At 34.6% G+C, this 21,557-nt stretch overlaps 1 non-coding gene and 1 pseudogene across 1 annotated transcript; one reads left to right on the top strand and one right to left on the bottom strand.

Moving 5' to 3' along the window:
- Positions 1-1,193: 1,193 nt before the first annotated feature.
- Positions 1,194-1,300, bottom strand: LOC124889199. The gene has a single exon (XR_007047808.1). It is a non-coding gene; the product is annotated as a small nucleolar RNA R71 (small nucleolar RNA).
- Positions 1,301-5,080: 3,780 nt separating this feature from the next.
- On the top strand, positions 5,081-8,649 carry LOC124888781 (annotated as a pseudogene).
- The last annotated feature ends 12,908 nt before the right edge of the window (positions 8,650-21,557 follow it).

Raw genomic sequence — 21,557 nt, 5'->3', positions numbered from 1 at the left:
TTGAATTAGCATCTAGGATAGGAATATACCTAGAAGCCTTGCTTGGTTCACTTGCAAGAGGGCAATTTTAGGAATTTAGAAGAATTGTTGTATATCTGCGGGATTTGTAGCTACAAAGTTCAATAGATAAAAGATTTGAGGTCGGGAGACCAAGATTGTTGCATAAACCTTGCAAATCATCAACCCTATAATCAATTAGACTGTGATAAGAATAGAGAATTGTATGATTGTTCGGAATACCTCAACCCTGGAATTATCCTCATTATTGATTACAACCATTGCTTGCTTTGCTTTAGTCGTCACTAATTATTTCTTGTTTAATAATTTATATTTTATTTATAAAATTAAAATCATCTTGATACTTTCAAGCACTTAATACACAATTGTCTTAAACTAAAGATTGAATAAGTTTCTAATTTATTGATTCTCGTGGGAACGATATCTGACTGTCTAAGTCTCTATACTACTTGTACGATCATGTACACTTGCGTGTATGTAGAGGCGCAACAAGTTTTTGGTCCCATTGCCGGGGACCTAATAGAATTAGTAAATTACTTAATTTTTGGTTTTTGATAATAAGTTTTTGTGTTAACAACTTGATCTTAGCGGCTGAATTTTTGCAGGTTTAGCTGAACATTGGATTGGCTAGGGATAAAGAGTTAGTAGAGCCCTTTGCAGAACTGGAAGTAATTTTTCATTAGAGACGAAGAGCTCAATATTACATTTAACAGGGACAGATGGCTAAAATACGAGATCTAATTGTTGCTGATCCAAATATTGGATATGTTCCAGCTCCTTTTATTCCAGCCGTTCCTATTCAACCAGCCGTAAGACCTGTTCATAAGGAGGCAATCACACTAACAAACCATATGACTAACAGCATTCGGAAGCCTGAACCAGGAGGTCGGTGGGAATTGAAACAAAATATGGGGCAATTGTTGAAATCTGTGGGGGAATTTCACGTACTTTCACACGAGGATCCGCAGCAGTACTTGCAGACCTTCCTGGAAATAAGCGATGCATACATTCATAAAGATGTGAATGATAATTATGTCAGATTAACACTCTTCCCCTTTTCTCTAATGGGGGAAGCAAAGAGGTGGTTACATGCTGAACCACCACACTCCATCACTTCATGGGAAGATTGTTCTTGGAAGTTACTCATTTAATTCTTTCCATCCTAGAAGATTGCATGATTGAGGAGTGAGATATTGAGTTTCAGACAAAAAGATGGAGAAAATCTCTACCAAGCTTGGGAGATATTCAAAGGCACGCTCAGAAATTGTCCTCATCACCATCAATCGAATGATGTCTTGGTGCACACATTTATAGAAGGCCTTGAGTATAATACTAAGATTCTCTTAGATTCAGCAGTAGGAGGCCAAGCTTTGGAGAAAATATATGAAGAACTGTATACATTGCTGAATCGAATCGCACAAGGAAATCCTGAGTGGCATGCAGACTCAAGGAGTGCTCCCAAGAAGGTTGCAGGGGTACTGGAGGTTGATCAATTCACTGCATTAAAGGCATAGATTGCACCAATGCAAATTAATATGACTACTCAGCTCAATAACTAAAGTTGGGTGCAACACAACCAACAACCACACCAAATGTAGTTCAACAAGTATATTTGTGGTGTGAAGTTTGCGGAAGTGGTGAGTATAAGGCAGATGCATGTTTTGTGAATCAAGATTCATTTAACTATGTGGGGAATGCAAATCATCAGGGTCAGCAGAATTTTGGCAGTGCGTATAATCCAAATTGGAGGAACCACCCTAATTTCTCATGGGGTGGAAATCAGACACGTAATAAAAATCAGTCTAAGGGACCAGTGCAATCAAATCCACAATTGATTCAAAATAATCAGGCGACTACTTAGAATAGCAATGTGAAGGAGTTGATTAAGAAGTTAATGGCTCAACAAACACAATTTGCGGCAGATATAAAGACTCAATAAGCATAGTTTGGAGTTGAGTTGAAGAGTCAACAATTGCTCATATGAAATCTAGAGTTACAGTTGGGTCAAATTGTAGGATCACAGAATACAAGGTCATAAGAAGCATTGCCTAGTGACACTGAGGCTAATCCTAAACAGGTGAATGTGGTTACAACAAGGAGTGGGCTGTAAACTAAGAAGATGGTTCAGGAGCAGGACGATCCCGCAGTTACTGATGACAGTTTGAAAGAGAATGCAAAAGTGGAAGTCAAGAAAAAAGAGGCAAGTAAAGAAATTCATTTGGAGAAGAAGACTCTTCCCTTACCCTTTCCTCAAAGGGCAAGGAAGCATTAAGAGGAAGCCAGTTATAAAAAGTTTCTAGATTTTCTGAAGCAGGTTCAGGTAAATATTCCACTTGTTGACATCCTATAAAGTGGGCCAAAATATGCTAAATACTTGAAGGATATTATTGCCAATAAGAACTGATTGACTGAATATACTACAGTTTTACTTACTCAAGAGTGCATGTCTAAAATTTAAAATAAACTGCCCACGAAGTTGAAGGATTTGGGTAGTTTCACCTTGCAGATTATCATTGGTCAGACTATTTGTGCACGTGCATTGTGTGATTTGGGTGCTAGCATAAATCTCATGCCCATGTCATGGTATTGGAAGATGAGTCTTGGGAGTTCTAAACCCACGACTATTGTGTTGCAGTTGGCTGATAGGTCACTTGCTAGACCAGATGGTATTATTGAAGATGTGTTGGTGTAAGTGGGATCTTTAATCTTTTCGGTGGATTTTGTGATTCTTGACTTTGAGGCGATCCTGTTGTTCCATTTATTTTGGGATGACCTTTCTTAAAAACGGGACAGTACCTCATTCATATAGCAGCTGGAAAAATGATAATGCAAGCGCATGACAAAGTAGAAGTTTTTGATGTGTACAAAGCATTAAAACTGCCAGCAATATATGATGAGTTGTCATCTATATCAGTTATTGATCTTTCTTTGGAGTGGCAGTTTTGTTCTCTGATGATCCATTAGAGCGAGCTTTGATGGGTTATGATCTGCATGGAGATGTGGAAGCATTGGAATTGGTCCAGGTTATGAATTTGGTCATAATTGAGACAAATAAAGTACCATTCGAACCTTTAAATAGGCCAATTGGTCCTTCACCCAGACCATCAGTCGAAGAAGCTCTTAACTTGGAGCTTAAGGTTCTTCTTCCGTATTTACAATATGTTTTTCTTGATGATCAAGATACCTTGCCTGTTATTTTATCTATAGGATTATCAGATGTACAGGTAAAGGAAGCTGTAGAGATTATTAAGAGGAGAAAGAAGGCAATTAGCTGGCAGATGTCTAACATTTCATAAATCAATCCAGTATTTTGCATGCGCAATATTTACATATAAGAGGGTTACAGACCTAGAGTGCAGCAATAATGAAGGTTGAATCCTGTGATGAAGGAGGTGGTTAGGAAAGAAGTGATAAGTGGTTAGATAGTGGTATTATCTACCCAATTTTTGATAGCAAATGGGTGAGTCCAATGCACTGTATACCCAAAAAGATAGAAATGAAAGTAGTGACCAATGATGATAATGAGTTGATTCCTCACGTACAATGACCAGTTGGAGAATATGTATAGATTATCGGATGTTGAATGAAGCGACTCGTAAAGATCATTATCCAATTCCCTTCATTGACCAAATGCTAGATAGATTGGCGGGGCAAGAGTATTATTATTTTATGGATGGATACTCTTGCTACAATCAGATAATTATAGCACCAGAAGACTAAGAGAAGACCACTTGCACTTGTCCATACGGTACATATGCTTTCATACGCATGCCCTATGGCTTATGCAATCCACCTGCTATATTTTAGAGGTGTATGATGGCGATATTTTCATACATAGTGGAAGAATTTGTGGAGGTATTCATGGATGATTTCTCCGTATATGGTAATTCATTTGAAAAGTGTTTGTAGAATCTCGACAAAGTTATAGCTCGATGCACAGAAATAAACTTGGTGTTGAATTGGGAAAAGTGCCACTTTATGGTTAAGGAAGGAATTGTCTTAGGCCATAAAATTTCATGCAAAGGGCTTGAAGTGGACAAAGCAAAGGTTGAAGTGATTGAAAAGTTGCCTCATCCAGTCATAGTCAAAGGAGTGCAGAGCTTTTTGGGACATGCTGGGTTCTATAGATGATTCATTCAAGATTTCTCAAATATTGCAAGCCCCATGTGCAAATTTTTAGAGAAAAAAGCCAAGTTTGAGTTTGAGGCTGATTGCCATGAAGCTTTTGAAAAGCTTAAGAAGAAGTTGACGAAAGCACCTATCTTGATTGCACCAGATTGGGAGTTACCTTTTGAGCTGATGTGTGATGCTAAGTTTTGATCTTACTTAGTTGGTACAAAGGTCATTATTCATACTGACCACACTGCCATTAAGTATCTTGTGAACAAAAAGGATTCGAAGCCATGACTGATTAGGTGGATTTTTCTACTTCAATAATTTAATCTTGAGGTGCGAGATAGAAAGGGAGCTGAAAATCAAGTTGCTAATCACTTTTCACGGCTGGAAAATCGAGATCATATTGTGGATGACTTTGTGAGTATTAAGGAGGAGTTTCCTGATGAGTAGTTGTTGTAATAAAATGAAGTTGAGTTCCCATGGTATGCTGCCATTGTGAACTTGATAGCTTGTGAGGTGTACCCTACCACACAACAAAGGAACAAATTACTCCATGATTCTCGTTCTTACATTTAGGATGAACTATACATTTTCAAGCAGGGTCCAGATGGAGTTATTCATAGGTGTATCCCAAAGGCTGAATTTTTAAAGACGTTACAAGATTGCCACTCATGTCCATATGGTGGACATCATGGGGGTGAGAGGACTACAAGAAAAGTGTTGCAATCAGGTTTTTCTGGCCGACTCTATTTAGAGATGCAGTGGCTTTCGTAAAGAATTATGATCAATGTCAAAGGTTGAGTACTATATCTAGGCGTCATGAGATGCCCCTCAATAATATTTTAGAAGTAGAAGTCTTTGATGTTTGGGGGATCGATTTCATGGGTCCATTCCCACCTTCAAAAGGTAATTTGTACATTCTTGTAGCGGTTGACTATGTCTCTAAATGGGTGAAAGCTATGGTGAGTTCGACAAATGATGCAAGAGTAGTGCTGAAGTTTGTGAAGAAGAACATAATTTTTAGATTTGGTATGCCAAGGGCAATAATTAGTGATTGAGGTACGCACTTTATCAACACCTAGTTCAAAAATCTTCTTGATAAGTATGGTGTTAGGTACAAGGTTGCCACCGCATACCATCCTCAAACTAGTGGACAGGTTGAAGTGTCAAATCGAGAGATTAAGCAAATACTTTAGAAGACTGTGAATGGGCAGAGAAAAGATTGGGCAGAGAAACTAGATGATGCACTTTGGGCTTATCGAACAGTGTACAAGATGCCCATTGGGACATCTCCATACCGCTTGGTGTATGGTAAAGCGTGTCATCTTCTTGTGGAGTTGGAACACCAAGCATATTGGGCGGTGAAGAAGCTGAACTTTAAGATGACTGCCGTGGGCGAAAGAAGGTTATTGCAACTGAATGAGCTTGATGAGTTTAGACTCCATGCCTATGAAAATGCTAAGCTCTACAAGGAGAATACAAAAAAATGGCATGACAAGCAAATTCAAGCTAGGGAATTTGAAACTGGTCAACTTGTGTTGTTGTTTAATTCATGAATTAAATTATCTTCGATAAATTACGATCGAAATGGTTTGGACCTTTTGAGGTGGTGCGTATGACACCCCATGGAGCTGTAGAGTTATGAAATAAAGAGAAGACAGAGAAGTTCCTTGAAAATGGACAACATGTAAAGCACTATTAGGCGGATCATCCGGATAAGCACAAAGAATCTATCATTTTTGCTGATGAGTGATGATGAGTTGAGTTGTGCCACAACGTAAAATAAGGCTCTATGTGGGAGGCAACCCACACATGTATTGTAATAGTTAGTTTAATTTTTATATTGTAAAATCAAAATAAAAAAAAATACAAAAAGATGAGTCGTGCCACGACCAAAACTAAGGCGTTGAGTGGGAGGCAACCCACTTTTACTTACAGTATTTGTTGTTTTTGTTTGATAGTGCAGGGAATTGCAAAGTGAAAATAATAAGATTACCATATTTGAGGAAAGCAACCAGGTTTGCAAAATGATATGTGTAAGTGGGGATCTGAAAGCAATCAGGTTTGCAAAATGATATGTGTAAGTGGGGATTTTCTCAGGTAAGAAAAGAGTGAAAAATACACAAGGAAATCTGATTTAGATGAATGGCGCGACGCGGAACTGGGTAGATTGACAATTGTCAAAATCCCGTAAGGATCCGTGATTTCCATCGCGACGCGGAGAGTGTGATTTGACAATTGTCAAATTCCAGTGGCCTGGTGCGACATCACTGCGTTGCGGTGGATAGTTAAATAGCAATTGGCTTTCTCCAGTAGGTCTACGCGATCATACCGCATCGCGGAGGGAGTTATAATCGGGTATAAATGATCAATTAAACCTAACCCAACCCGCCCCTTTATAAATACCCCCTCAAGGGCCTAAACCCTTTTATTTCCTCCTTAAGTGCCACCCCTTGTACCCTTCTCTCCTACTAATTTTCTAAAATTTTCCCCAACTTTCATTCTTCTTTCAACCTTTGAGGTATGTGCTTTAAGATTTAAATTTATTTTTTTCTTTCTTTTTGGATCTTGTGATGTTGGCTAGCATTTTGGGGCATGATCTAGTTTTTTCCCTATCATAGTCGTTTTGAATTTTAGCATTGCCTGTGATATATTGTCTTGCAATCTTTGTGATGTCTTAATTTAGTCTTCATAATTCTGAGTTGTTAAGATGATAATCTAATGGTTATATATAGTTGGTATTTAGGGAAATTATTTTCAAATGTTAGTTGCGAGGTGAGGGAATGTAGGGGCATTGTAGCTACATGTGTGAAGCAAGAAGGTTTAGGAAGTTGGGGTTAAATTCATTTCGGATGAAATCGTGTTGTTTATGCTTCTAGTTTCCACTGTGGATATACCCTTCCTGTCTGATGTTAGTTGATTTAGTCGAATTCTAGAAAAATACTCCTTTGATGCGTGAAGCTGTAGCAACATGATTTATTTCATAGTCTCTTATTGAGTAATTAATTGGAATAGATGAGATGGTGTTGTGTGCCAAGAAAATACTATGGTTTTGAAGTCACACAGAGCAATATGATGTCTTTGAATGTGATAGTAAGGTCAACAAGGGGAAGTATGAGTACCCTGTATCTTGAGGCAGGCGTTCTAGGTAACAACTAAGTGTGGGGTGGAAAATCACCTGTAATGCACACTCAGTTTAGCTTGTCCCAAGTTTAACATACTCAAATAATTGTTGCATTTTCTTTATTACAGGAATTATGGAACCACAACCAGTCAAAGGTAAGGTAAAGAAAGGTCCTTCTGCACCTGCGAGAAAAAGGAGCAGACCATCTGAAAGTCAACTAACAAGGGTACCTAGGGCCCCACCACTTCAGCGGGGGTAGGTATGTAAATTTGGATTCAAAGCTATCCACAAGGATGGAAAGCAGTGGTATTCCAAGCATACGGATGCCAAGTATATCTCGGAGGTGTATATTGACCATGATAGGTTCATGAGAGAATGTCCATCCATGGTACGAAGAATTGAGGCAATCTATATGAAATTTTTTTCCATCAGCCGACTGAGTGCAATTTGTACTTAGTCAGAAAGTTTTACACCAATTGGGACCCCACACATCATGATCATTTGTTGAAGGTTCACGAGAAAGTGATTTATTTCACTGCTGCTGATATTAATGACTTATTGGGTATACTATAAGCAAACCCAAATTTTTTGAGGCAGTTTATAGTTTCTCCTCCGTATGTTCATATCAGACATCTGTTGTGTGGTCAGGATCCTCAGCTTGTTGGACTAGGCATCATGTTATAGGTTTGCACTCTTTCTTCCCTTATGCTCAGATGAACAAGGAAGCAAGGATGTAGGGTCGTATTATTTATTCATGCTTGATTCAAGGAAAACATATGACGAAGGTTACTCGGGACAGTGTGTGTTTGATCTATGCCCTGATGTGTCCTGATGTGGAGATAAATGTGGGTAATGTGATTTTTTCTGTGATAAAAAAGGCGCGTACACAGGCTGGGCACAGTTTTGGGTTTGGAGGTTTGTTTACTAGATTTTTGTGAAGGCACAGGGGGGATGAAGAAGAGCTGGATTATAAGTCAGAGGTTATTACTCCCCCTGTGGATATAACTACTGCTAGGAGCATATCTGGGGCAACTGGCCCAATTTTGACCATGGTGGAACAACAAACGAGGATTGATGAGGTACTGGGCAGGCTATATGGCCTTATGATGATGTTGTCGATGATGGGAGGTAGACCAACTACACCAGATGAGATCCATGTTGTAGAGCTTGATTATCCACTCGGGCACCATGCTAGGACTATGTTAAGGATTGTCCCAGATTTTGTTGAGCCAGTTAATGATGATAGACTACTTGATGAAGAGCACAAGTACAGGTATTCTGACATGGAGTTGGATGAAGAAGACCAGTCTGATGATTATGGAGCTGATGATGATAGTGATGATGTGGATGGGACTCCTGAGGATATGACTGCCATAGTCTCTTTTGAGTGACAAGGGAGTATACTGCCACCCTACAATAGGTTTATTTGGAAGCACTGGGACAGTGCTTTATTTAAGTGTAGGGTGATGGGTTCGTATTTTGCTATTTCATCTTCTTTCTTTTAATTATGGATGAACACTTTTATTTTCTATTTTGTTCATTTTGTGAGTACTAGCTATTCGGAACACTGGTATGTAATAGTTAGTAACTTTTTGGATTAGAATTTGCCCTCTTTGGCATTTATTGCATGTTGCTTCAGTTTAAAGTATTATTTTAATAGTTATTTTCTCCCTCATTGGCAAGTTTCAGTTTCAAGTAGTTACTTTTGCCCTCTTTGGTAATTAGGAATAAACAGTCATAGCTAGTTGCCATCCCCTATGATAGATGGATGAGGACCGTCTTAAGGGGAGTGGTTGTAGGAAGTAAAGAATAAATGATAACCTAATCACTATCTTAGAGGAAGGTGTGGAATAGGCCATCTTCGTAGTAATGTGAATTAAATTGAGTATAAATGAGCATAAGAGTATTTTGATTTGAGTACTGATGATTTAATCTCTATAAATGAAATTTGATGTGTTGGCTTAATTTTGAATTCAATAAAGAACATGATTGGGAACCTTGGTTTGATTCCGTGCATGCACTGTGAGTGTGAGGCTTTGTGTATATTCTACATGAATAGAAATGACTAGAACTTGCCCGGTTGTTTATAAAGAGAAATAAAAGGTGTTGGGTGTAGGAAGTAATGTAGGCATTTCTTTGACAGCCATGTTTCTAGCCTAAATAGACCTACCTTGGTGCATAGTCTTAGTTAGCTCCTTTGAGCCCTTAGCCTTTTTCTTTAATAAATCCTAATTTGATCCAAATAAGCTCCTGAGCGTTTCAATGTAAATAAAAAAAACTAAGAGGAGGGGGAAAAGGTAAAATTTAAAGCCGCCAAAGTAGTTATTAGTTATGTTTAAAGAGTCTGGGTGCAATTCGGAGTTAGTAAATAGAAATGTTACAATGAACTGGTTTTGGCCCTGGTCCAGTTGGATAATGTGCACCTTAACGAAGGCTTTCGCTTAAGTTAGGGGTGGCTATAATAGGGGTGCGTAGCATGAAATTGGTACGAAAAAGAGAAGTATGTGTAAGGAATGACTAATACTCCCAACCTGGTTTGAGTGATTAAGCTAATTGAAAGAGGAGTTGAAAAATGAAAAGAATGAGGAGAAAATAGAAGGATAAAGTGGTGTTGGAGAACAGAGTTAATTGATAACTCTTGTACTAAAACGCTTAGGAGAAATAGTCACTATTTTCCCAAATAGTACCTACCTATCCGCAAACCTTTATTACAACTCAAAAAAGACCTAGTTGATCCTTCACCTAAACATCCGACTATTAGTGGAGTAGTACACTAAGGGAAAGCTTATGGTTCGTTCACTAGAAGGTATGAATTTTTTTTGTTGAGAGCGAGTGATTTGATGTTGATAATCCCCGATGTTTGCATAAATATCAGTGTGAGTTAATATGGGGAAATTTTCTTGAGTGAGGATGCAAGCGGATGAAAGCTGGATTACTTATTGTGTTTCTTTGATGGAATTTTCTGACATATTAGAAATTCATTATTGAGATAGAAAAATTTGTACTAAATTGCCTCATATGCTAAAATTGTTTTGACATGGTGATGTAAGAATACACTATTGCAAAATGTAAGTGCCCATTGGAACACAACTTTGAGATTGTGATGTAAAGAGGAAGTAATTGTTCTTTTGAATTAATGTGTTTGAGGACGAACAAGGTTTTAAGTGCGGGGTGGTGATCTTGGGCAAATTTGTATGCTCAAAGCGCCAATATGCACCCAGATTTAGACTTAGTTCAAGAACTTTTGTATGAATTCTTATGTACAACTTAGCTTTTATTCTGTTTCGTGCCTAGTGGATATGATTAGTACTTTTAGGCTAAAAATCATAAAGAATTATGTGCATTTGGATACAATGATGCTATGGAAAGATTGAAGGAAGACAAAGGAGTGAAATAAAGCTAAAAAAGGGAAGCTGGAAAGTAGAAATCCTCATTTGATGACACTCCGCGTTGCGCTGACCAACAAAATAGCAATGGTCAAATTCCAGTGAAGGTTCGCGAAATCAACGCATCGTGGAGAGGCATAAATTCTCACTTGGCACTTTCCAGTATCGGTCCACGAAACCACCGTGTCGCAGAGCAGTCCAACATATAAAAATTTTATGACCTAGAAGTCTAGCGCATCGCGGAGGATGGATATTTCACATTTGTCCAAATCCAGTGGCTCACCGCGATAGTGATGCGTCGCGGTAAGGGTATATTTTACAAATTTCAAGGAATACTTGAGCTTCGCGATTTACCAGATTTTAATATAAAATAGAAATTGAAGGAATGGCGCGACGCACTATGTGGCAAAATCGGAAAGATTTGAAGTGTTTTGTCCCAGCTATAAAATGAAAAATACAATATAATTTTAGGGACTTTTGGCAAGCATAGGAGTGGCGGAAAAGCAGAAAGTTCCCTCTTTTAGGGTTCTTAGACATTCTTTTCAATTTCTTTACTTCAAGACTTGTTTTGGGTATGATTAATTACTTATTTAGGATGATGAATTCAAACATGTGTAGCTAAACATCCTATTTCTGGAGTTGAGGCTAAGAACATGATTACTCTTTTATATTCTTATTCATAGTTTCTTTTTGGATTATCATCTGGGTTGTTCTTAATTTCTTAAGCTTACTATTTTAATGATTGACCACCATTAGAATAAATCGATATTTCTATGTGCATCCGGGAGGAGAATCATAGGATAGAACGAAGAAATTAGGGATCAAGGTTCTTATTCTTTTATGAAATAAGGGATTTGAATTAGCATCTAGGATAGGGATATACCTAGAAGCCTTGCTTGGTTCACTTGCAAGAGGACAACTTTAGGAATCTAGAAGAATTGTTGTATCTCTGCGGGAGTTGTAGCTACAACGTTTAATAGATAAAAGATTTGAGGTCGGGAGACCAAGATTGTTACATAAACCTTGCAAATCATCAACCCGATAATCAATTAGACTGTGATAAGAATAGAGAATTGTATGATTGTTCGGAATACCTCAACCCTGGAATCATCCTCATTATTGATTACAACCGTTGCTTGCTTTGCTCTAGTCATCACGAATTATTTATTGTTTAATAATTTATATTTCATTTATAAAATTAAAATCATCTTGATACTTTCAAGCACTTAATATGCAATTGTCTTAAACTAAAGATTGAATAAGTTTCTAATTTATTGAACCTCGTGGGAACGATATCTGACTGTCTAAGTCTCTATACTACTTGTACAATCAGATACACTTGCGTGTGCGCAGAGGCGCACCAATAACGCACAAGTATTTTTCGTCTCCCCCAAAAGAAGTACAAAAATATTCTGATACTTGACGGCCAGATCAACAAAAAATGAGTTTAGGTGGTAATAGGTTCCCCTTAAAGTTTAAGTGTGTCATAACAACTTCAGATATAGTTTATGGGTACCTTGTACCTTATTTCTTATTTTACATGCATTAAGTGTACGTGTGTAATATATATATATATATATATATATATATATATATATATATATGTATGCATGTATATATATATGTATATGTATATATATATGTATGTATATTTATATACATATTTATGTATATGTATGCACATGAGTTTCGATATACTCTCTAGGTTCTTTTTCACTTGTCACTTTTCGTTTTTCCAAGTCAACCCACACACACACACAAACAAACAAACACACACACACATATATATATATGTATGTATGTATGTATATGTATGCACATGAGTTTCGATATACTCCCTAAGTTCTTTTTTACTTATCACTTTTCATTTTTTCAGGTCAACCCACATAAATTTTGATAAATATTTTAAGATATATATATTTTTCATTTTATTAATATGAAGAAGGATTGCAACTTATAGCATTTTTCATATATTTTCTGATCATCTAAATTTTAAATTTAAATATTAAATTATACATCTTAAAATGTTAGTCAAAGTTCATGCAGGTTGACCTCAAAAAGCAAAATAGTGACAAGTAAAAGTGAACGAGGGAGTATATATTTATAACATAAGTAAACTTTTGAATTAATTTAGTATAAAATATATCTCCATTTTTGTTATATGTTATTATATTACATGCATTGGAATATATTTATAAAATTATTTTTATTTGTTATTTTCACTAGTATAAATAGATATTATAGTTTTAATTATTTTTAATAAATAAATTTTCATATCATGGTCATTTATTTAATTTAAAACATCACTAACTTAGATACTTAATGTATGTTTCTCACTTTTTTTTCGTCTAGAAAATTATTTTATTTTTATTTACAAAAAATTACTATATATATTAAAAAGAAAAAATATAATAAGTTTAAAGAGGTAAAGAAAAATAAAAATTAATTGTGTAAGGGTAAAATAGATATTTAAAAAAGACAAGTAGGACAAAAGGGGGACAATGCTTATTGTTTAAAGTTGATGGGGGAGTTTGATTTTTAAAGTAAAGTCGAGGGAGGGGGGAAATGATTTTCACCCAATAAAAAAAGATTGTGGCTTGAAGTTTTTCTAATTTTATTTTCTTTATGTGCCAAATAAATTCATTATACATGTGCCAAATCAAATATAAAAATTATGCCAAATAAATTCATTATATTTTCTTTGAGTAGTTCTTTTGAATTCTCAATTAGAAAAATTAAAATTTTAACTATATTATGATTTTCTTTAAAAAAATATTTAGGAATTTTTTTTAATATATATTTTGTAGCAGTAAAGATTTTTTCTTTAAAATATTGAGTAAAAGATATAATGGATATTTAAGGAAAAAATATAACTAAATATATATTTGTTAAAACTATGGTTAAAACATAGATTAACTAATTAAAACAAATATAATTAATATAACTATGATTAAAACTTTGATTAACTAATGGAATCTCAATCATTAATTTTAAACTATGACATATGTATTCAATTCAAGCAAGAACTTGGAGAAATTAAAGAAAAGGAAAATGAAGAGGAGTCGAATCCCTAAAAACATATATCAAAAGGGACAATACGTCCAAAAATTAAAGAACTATTTGTGACTTCCCTTAATGTCCATTTACTAAATAACTTTTTAAAAAAATTAGGGGATTCACCTTTCCATCCATTTTTTGTTATAGTTTGTCCAAAAATCAGCAAACTGTTATAAACTAATAAAGAATAAAGAATGAAGAATAAGAGTAGAGAGAATAAAGAGAGTAATTGTTATTTCTCATTGAAGGATTTGTTCAGGTGTATTACAATGGAGGAAACCTTCTATTTATAGGAGAAATTTACTCCCAGTCTGAGTAAAAGATAGATGTTTCAAATCCTAATAGATATCAAAGTAGATCTTGATAGACATTCACTATCATGTAAATATTTTTATAACACTCCCCCTTGAATGTCTAATTAGTAGATAATGTACCTCGTTAAAACCTTACTAGAAAAAATCCAGTGGAAAAAAATCTAGTTAAGGAAAAAGAGTACATATCTATAATAATATGCATTTCGCTTACCTCATTAAAAACCTTACAAGGAAAACCCATTGGGACAAAACCTCATAAGGAAAAAAGAGTACAACACGTATTAACTCCCCCTGATGAGCACATCCTTGAACCTTTGCACCTCGATCTTCTTGAAAGTTGTAGTTGAAGAAGACTTGGTGAATAAATCAGCTACCTTATCACTTGAACGAATATGTTGCATGTTGAATATCACCATTCTTTTGGAGATCACGTGTATAGAAAAGCTTTGATGAAATATGCTTTATTCTATCTCCTTTTATGAATCCTCCATTAAGTTGTGCTATGAATGATGCATTTTTTTCATAAAAATCATGGGCACTTTATCACATTTCATACCATATTTTTTAGGAATGAGATGTATCGTGGACCTCAACCATACGCACTGTCAGTTTGCTTTATGAATAACTATACTCTCACATGGTTTGATGAGGTAGCTATGATAGACTTCTTTGTATATCTCCAAGATATGGACGTATCCCCATATGTGAACACATTTCATGTTTGAGACCGAGATTTATGCGGGTTAGATGAGTACCCAACATCAGCATGACCAATAAGATCGGGACTGCAATCTTTAGAATAAAATAAGCTCATGTATCTTATCCCATTTCGATGTCTCCTAGTAGGAGTAGAAACATACCTTGCTAACATATTAACCGAAAAGGCTATAGGCTTTGTAGTATTTGCAAGGTACATGCGTGCATCAATTGCACTAAGATATAGTACTTCATAACCAATCCAATTCAATATATTTCAAATTTTAGCAAATAATCTATTGCTTTGAAAACTCTCCGAGTTCAAATGATTTTCAAGCTATAAGCTTATACAATATAAGGATTATAAATAAGTTACCCAGAAACTTTTCTATGCTTCAAGCATTTTGAATCCTTAAAATTTTTTCACATAAGTTTTGTCAAGTGACAATATTCAACATTTCATGAGTGACATCTTCAAGTGACTGGACTGCAAATCAAATAAGTTTTATATTTACCAAGATGCATCCTTTCATGTCACTTGATAAATGTTTCTGTGTCAGCATGCTTAAATTAACGTAGAATTAATATCCTCGTAATTTTTCACAATATTGCGCCAATATTGTATCAAAGATATTGATGATATATCATTTTGTATCGGTTCACAATGTGACATAACATTTTGAGATCTCATCACTTCATTATTTTTAGGTACCTGAACCTCTCATAAGGTTTCATGAAGTGTTATGTCGTAGAGGTTGCCTTCTTATTATGATTATTAGCTCCTTATCCTTTTCAAGGATTTATTTATTTGGAACCGATTGGTCTACTATGCTTCACGCATGCATAGACTTTTTCTTTAGAGACATAAAATAGGAGCACTTGCAGCTCAAATATGAGATGTTATGAGATGCTTTCGGTATTTAACTTGAATTATCTTTTGAATGAGGATATGATGATAATTCCTAACATATTTCATAACTTCTTATAATCTCCCCCTTATGTTGGGAAAACTAACATACATCCTTCATCTTCTTTGAGAAATCCATCTTTGTGCATCATGGTATATTCATTAATCGTATACCGCACATCAAAACTATTATATGGACAATGTGTAGTTTCAAACACAGAACCAATATTTTGAGAGGGAATTAATCATAATTTATTGGTTTGATGCATACGAGTACTTTTGTAAATATTTCAAACCAACATATGAACCTTTGTTCTCATTAGCAATGGTTTAGCTATTTATCGAAGGCGTTCAATGCCAAAACATCATCATCAAGATAAATTGTCTTGATTATGCAATCTGAAAGTTATGCTCTTAACTCAATCTTGTTGAGAAAGTAACTTTATGAATGTCAAACTACAGGCTGATAATAAATGTACATGTGATCATCTTATATCGATTCATCTTAATCGATCACATTATTGGTGAACGGGCCTATATTCACCGTTTATACTTTTTAGATTTTGAGGGATCCAATCTCAAAATTAGTCGGTCCAACCAACTCATCATGAGAACAAACAACATTACAAGTTCGTGGAGAATTTTTTAATTCTTCAATATATGTTCAATACTCAGTATGCACATCTTTGGGATATCGCAATCATTCATGCCAATTTATGAACTTTTAGTCTAGCAAACTCCAAGTTTACCATGAAATGTACCTTTTACACTTTAGTAAATTTCAGAGTTACTATTACATGAATAAATTTCAGATTTACTACTTTAGAAGTAGATTTTAAAATAACTCTTCTCAGTTATTCTGCCTTATTCGGAGGTGAATTGTGATACCATCACAATAAAGTGCACGTTTGCGTTAATAAGCTTCTCATTCCCCAGGAATGGAGTATAATCATGGCTTAAGCGTATCAAATTATAATAGCTACTACAAAAGCAAATTGAGGCATACATATGATTTATTGCTACCACATTCAATTCAAGGAATGGGGAATATTTAATGGGACATGTTTCACCAAATACTCATTATTTTGCCTTAGCCATCATAATATCATCAATATGGTGCATTGAGATCCAAACTCAACGTCTTATCCATATAAAGGCTTCTTAGGCATAAATCGATGGGACTTGAACGCAATATATTATCATCCCTTTTGACAATATTGTTCTTGAGGAATAAATTTTAAACATAAATGGTTTCAAACCAATTATTTTTCCTCAAATCCAACAATAATTATATTATTAGTAGCAAAAGACAAATAACATAAGAAATTACTAACCTTGAAATTATCTTTAGATTTATAATCTCACTTTGGCAGAGCCTCGTGCTGATAATGTGTTATAAAATAATAAAGAATAAAGAACAAGAGTAGAGAGAGAAGAGAGAGGAAAAAACTAACCTTGGAGTTTGTAACTTTTTCATAAATAAACATACACAATATATGGTAAAGTAGGTATTCACTATATATGGTAAAGTAGTACAAGAATAAATAAAGAGAGAAGATGAGAGACTTTTTTATTTCTCTTGAGGGATGAGAGGTCATCAGATTGAGAATACAATGAACAAAACCTCTCTATGTATGGAAAAAAATTTACTCCTAATCTGAGTAAAAGATAGATGTTTAAAATCCTAATAGATATCAAAGTAGGTCTTAATAGATCTTGATAGACATTCACTATAATGTAAATATATTTATAACACGAACTATGATTTTTTTTTTCATTTTTTCATTTTTTCATTTTTTCATATGGGTTGAGTTGTTCAAAAAAATTAGGAGATTCACTTTTCCACTTATTTTTTAATAGTTTGCCAAAAAATAAGCGAATTATGATTTTTTTTAAAAAATTTCATATGGGTTGAGTTGTGATGTTACTAAGACTGTGTTTATTTAACAATATTCTTACTTAAGAAAAAATATTGCATATTTTGTTATGGCATACATAATTTATTATTTTCATAATTTTTTCATAAATAGTTTACTACATATTACTTCTATTATTGGTGTAATGATCTGAATTTGTGAATTTTTTATTTTTATATATTTTAACCCTTTTATCCTTTTCTGTAGTTGCTACATATTGTTTTGAGGTTCGGGGATAGTTGGCACAGTTTCTTATGTTATCGGGAACGAGTTGTTCCAGTTTGTGATATTTAGAGACTTAAGAAGTCATATAAATGACTTCGATCAACATTTAATTTTTTGAGTGTCGGATGGCAAAATGAACTGCGCCAATAGATCTGAAATGTTGAGTTTGGATTAGTAATGAGGTTGGTTCAGTTTCAGAACTGTTATATCTCATTTCGATCCTTCATTGGGAAAATAGTGAAATAGGATCTCGGGGATTAATTTTCTGATAGCGACCTTTTTTAAAAAATTTGATGTCTTCTTTGAGTTCGTAACATCAAAACTAGCCTAGTAATGTATATGATTTATTTCTGTTGATTTTTGAATGAATCCTGAGGATCCGTTCAGAGTATTCGAAACTTGAAAAAATAGCAAAATGTTGATATCTGGTGCAGATCAAATACTCTTTCGCGAATACAAACGAGGAAGTATTTCCTCATTGCAATCGTGGGTAGGGCATCACGATCGTGAAGGGTTAAGGGGTTCAGGTCGGGTCAAATACCCTTCTTCACGAACATGATAGGGCTGTCACGAATGCGAGGGTCCAGGTCTTTGACCTTCACGAACCAGAAGGCTAGCTTACTTGGTTGTTCAGCATTGACCCTTCCAAACGTGAAGGGTTGATTGTGTTCACAAATTACTGTTCACTGAATGGTATAAAATCCTATTTTCATGATTTTACTCTATTTTTGAACCTCCAAGCTTCGAAAAAGACATTTTTTGAGGGTTTCAACGTTTATTTTCATGTTGGTAACTTCTAAACTCATAACCTCACTATTTTTCATTGATTTTATCTTCAAAAAAAAATCATTAAATCATCTTTTCAAAGTGGAAAAATTGGAGTGTTTACCAGTTTAGTTTTTTTTTTTAAATCTTCATTTTGAACCTCGATTTTAACCCATTTTTGCATGGGCTTTATCCTATAGACTCCTATAACCTTGGGGAATGTGTTTTTGAAATAAAATTTTAATTTTACCCGTTTTGACTTCGGCCCAATTAATATGGGTGTCAACTTTCTTTTATCGTGCTATATTTGAATGTTGTAGTTGGCTTTAAGGTTATTCATGAGGGGAATGCTCCATATTAAAGAACTTTAGATCGAGATTTTGTCATTTTGAGGTAGGTTATTCCCTAACTTCTTTTAGATTGAGTTGGGTAGTCAATGAATAAGTAAGACATGAATGACTATATGGTCATATTTCAAGATTATTTATACTGTTGTGTGCACGTGTGTGGGCTTATATATTGTTGTTGTCGATTTGTAGTATTTGATATTGTGTGTTGCCCATCTGAGGGATTTATTTGACATTATTGGCCTTTTCTATGCATCTAAATGTCCTTACTCTAGATATGATGCTCGTGCTTAGGCTTATCTAGCTAGTATAGACATTATTTGAGTATTATTTACTTTTATCATAATAAGACATTCGATTTAGGAGTTGATGTGATATTAATGATGTATTGCATGCATATTTATTTATCTGATACCGAATTTGAGTTGATAATCATGAATTATGGATGTATTGAGTTAATTTCTTGCCTCACTTGCAGCATATTCCATGTTGCCTGGATTGAATATCATATATTCATTCATGACATACTAGTACCACTGGAAAACACCATTTTTGAAAGAAAATGAGACACATTTATGAAAAGTCCTCTTCGTAAATAAGAGCCAAAGAGGAGAGTTAAGATTAAGATTGAGATATGAGATATTGTCATGATCCAATTTTCGAGTCATGATGGCACCTATCAATTCCCACCAGTAGGTAAGTCAATACCATAATCCGAAGCTAACACAATGGGTTAATTTGTTAAGAAAGGCCCAACATAGGCTAAATTTAAAGAACGTCAATTGCTAACTCAAGGGTTATAGATAGAATAAGAAATCACACATATACCAATTCCAAAACTTGATAGAGCTAGTATAAGAGCAACTAATAGTATTAATACAACTACAATTCTAGAATAGTTAATACATCTGTCTCGGATACTAAAGACTGAATACAAAAGATGAAAAGAAATTGGGTGAGTCAAAATCCAAGATCTCACCCTATCTCCAAAAATCAATCACTGCACAAACCATGATCAGAAGCGACGGCTAATACTTAAATCTGCATAAAAAACATAGTGAAGAAATGTAGTATGAGTACCAAGACAACGGGTACTTAGTAGGTATCATGTGTCGACTAAGGTAAATCATGATATGAGAATGATAAAGTACAAGATAATCATAACTAAGTCAAGGTACATAATTGAACCCGAATCATCTCTATCATCACTATATATAATAAGTAAGAAATTCTGAATAACAATACAACATAAGGCATCAACACATGCCAGCATCCCATCCCACACATAACGAGCATGGAATATAAAAAATAATAATATAATATAAGGTATCAATGCATGGCAATTCCATCTAGCATAAGGAATAAATGATTCGAAATCATAAAGCAACACAAGTGCAATCAAAAGCAAAAAGTTGGTGCCCATACACCAACTAGTGCATAAAGTAAAAAATCCATCACGATATCCCATACAACCGGAGAGTACACCCAAGAAATCATAAAGTAAAGAATCGAATTTCCAATATATATATATATATATATATATATATATAAAACCAACTTTCTCATTATCCACAGTTTTCCACAATTTTCATCAAATGGCCATTTGCCAATATTCATTATTATCACCAATAATCATAATTGAATAACATATACCAATAAACTCATAACCATAACCATACCACCATTACACCATGTTCACTAATTATTAGCTAGTCAACGCTTGTTACTAAACCAATTACTTACTAGTAATCATATAACCTCTAATTATTATCCATCCACTATTCATCACTTATTCACTATTCATGGATCAACGACTAACCCTTATTTACTCACTAGTAAAAAGTAGTATCTAGTCAAGATTCACCACCAGGCTGTATTCTCCAATTAACCAATATTCATTTCCAGCCAACATAATCCCACTAGTCACCATTTAACAAAGTACTACTAATCACCATCAGTACACTTATTCCTCTCTCAATTAACATCTCTTATTAACTAGCATCATTAATTCACAAATCCTCATTAAACAATTAATCAATACCATAAACTTAGTCATCAATAGCAAATAATCATCACCATCACTAAACCCATTATCATTAACCACCATAATGAATTAATCATCCCTATTAATATTCATCAATACCACTATTCCTCTTTACCACTAAGGTTCACAAATCCACTAGTCACTATTATCCACTTAAGTAATATCCACCACTAAGCATATTTCATACTTAAATTAACAACTAATTCACTTTTTACCTCCCCTATTAGGAGACTATAACCGACACCTCTAATATCAATATTATAGCCAACTACACAAGAACATAAATAAATATATAATTGCCATACATAGGGCTAGCCGGATTCAACCGGTAGGTGCACATATAAGCACATCAATGATTATATTCTCCAGCCTTATCGGGCATCATCATGTCATCATAATATCCTATGAACTCGAATAAGGTATCAATATATCATCATAATATCCTCTGACCTTGTTAGGTATCAATATATTCTCTGAATTAGAATTGGGTATCAATATCATCAACATATTCTCTAAACATGAATCAGGTATCAATATCATCAACATATCCTCCAGACTCAAACTGGATATCAATATCACCAACATATTCTTCAAAATCGAATCGGGTTTCAATATTATCAACATATCCTCCAGCCTTGCTGG

The sequence above is a fragment of the Capsicum annuum genome, chromosome 11 (genome assembly GCF_002878395.1).
Source record: "Capsicum annuum cultivar UCD-10X-F1 chromosome 11, UCD10Xv1.1, whole genome shotgun sequence".
Taxonomy (NCBI): Eukaryota; Viridiplantae; Streptophyta; class Magnoliopsida; order Solanales; family Solanaceae; genus Capsicum; species Capsicum annuum.
Note: the sequence above shows the minus strand (reverse complement) of the source record. Positions and strands in the feature narration are given on the sequence as shown.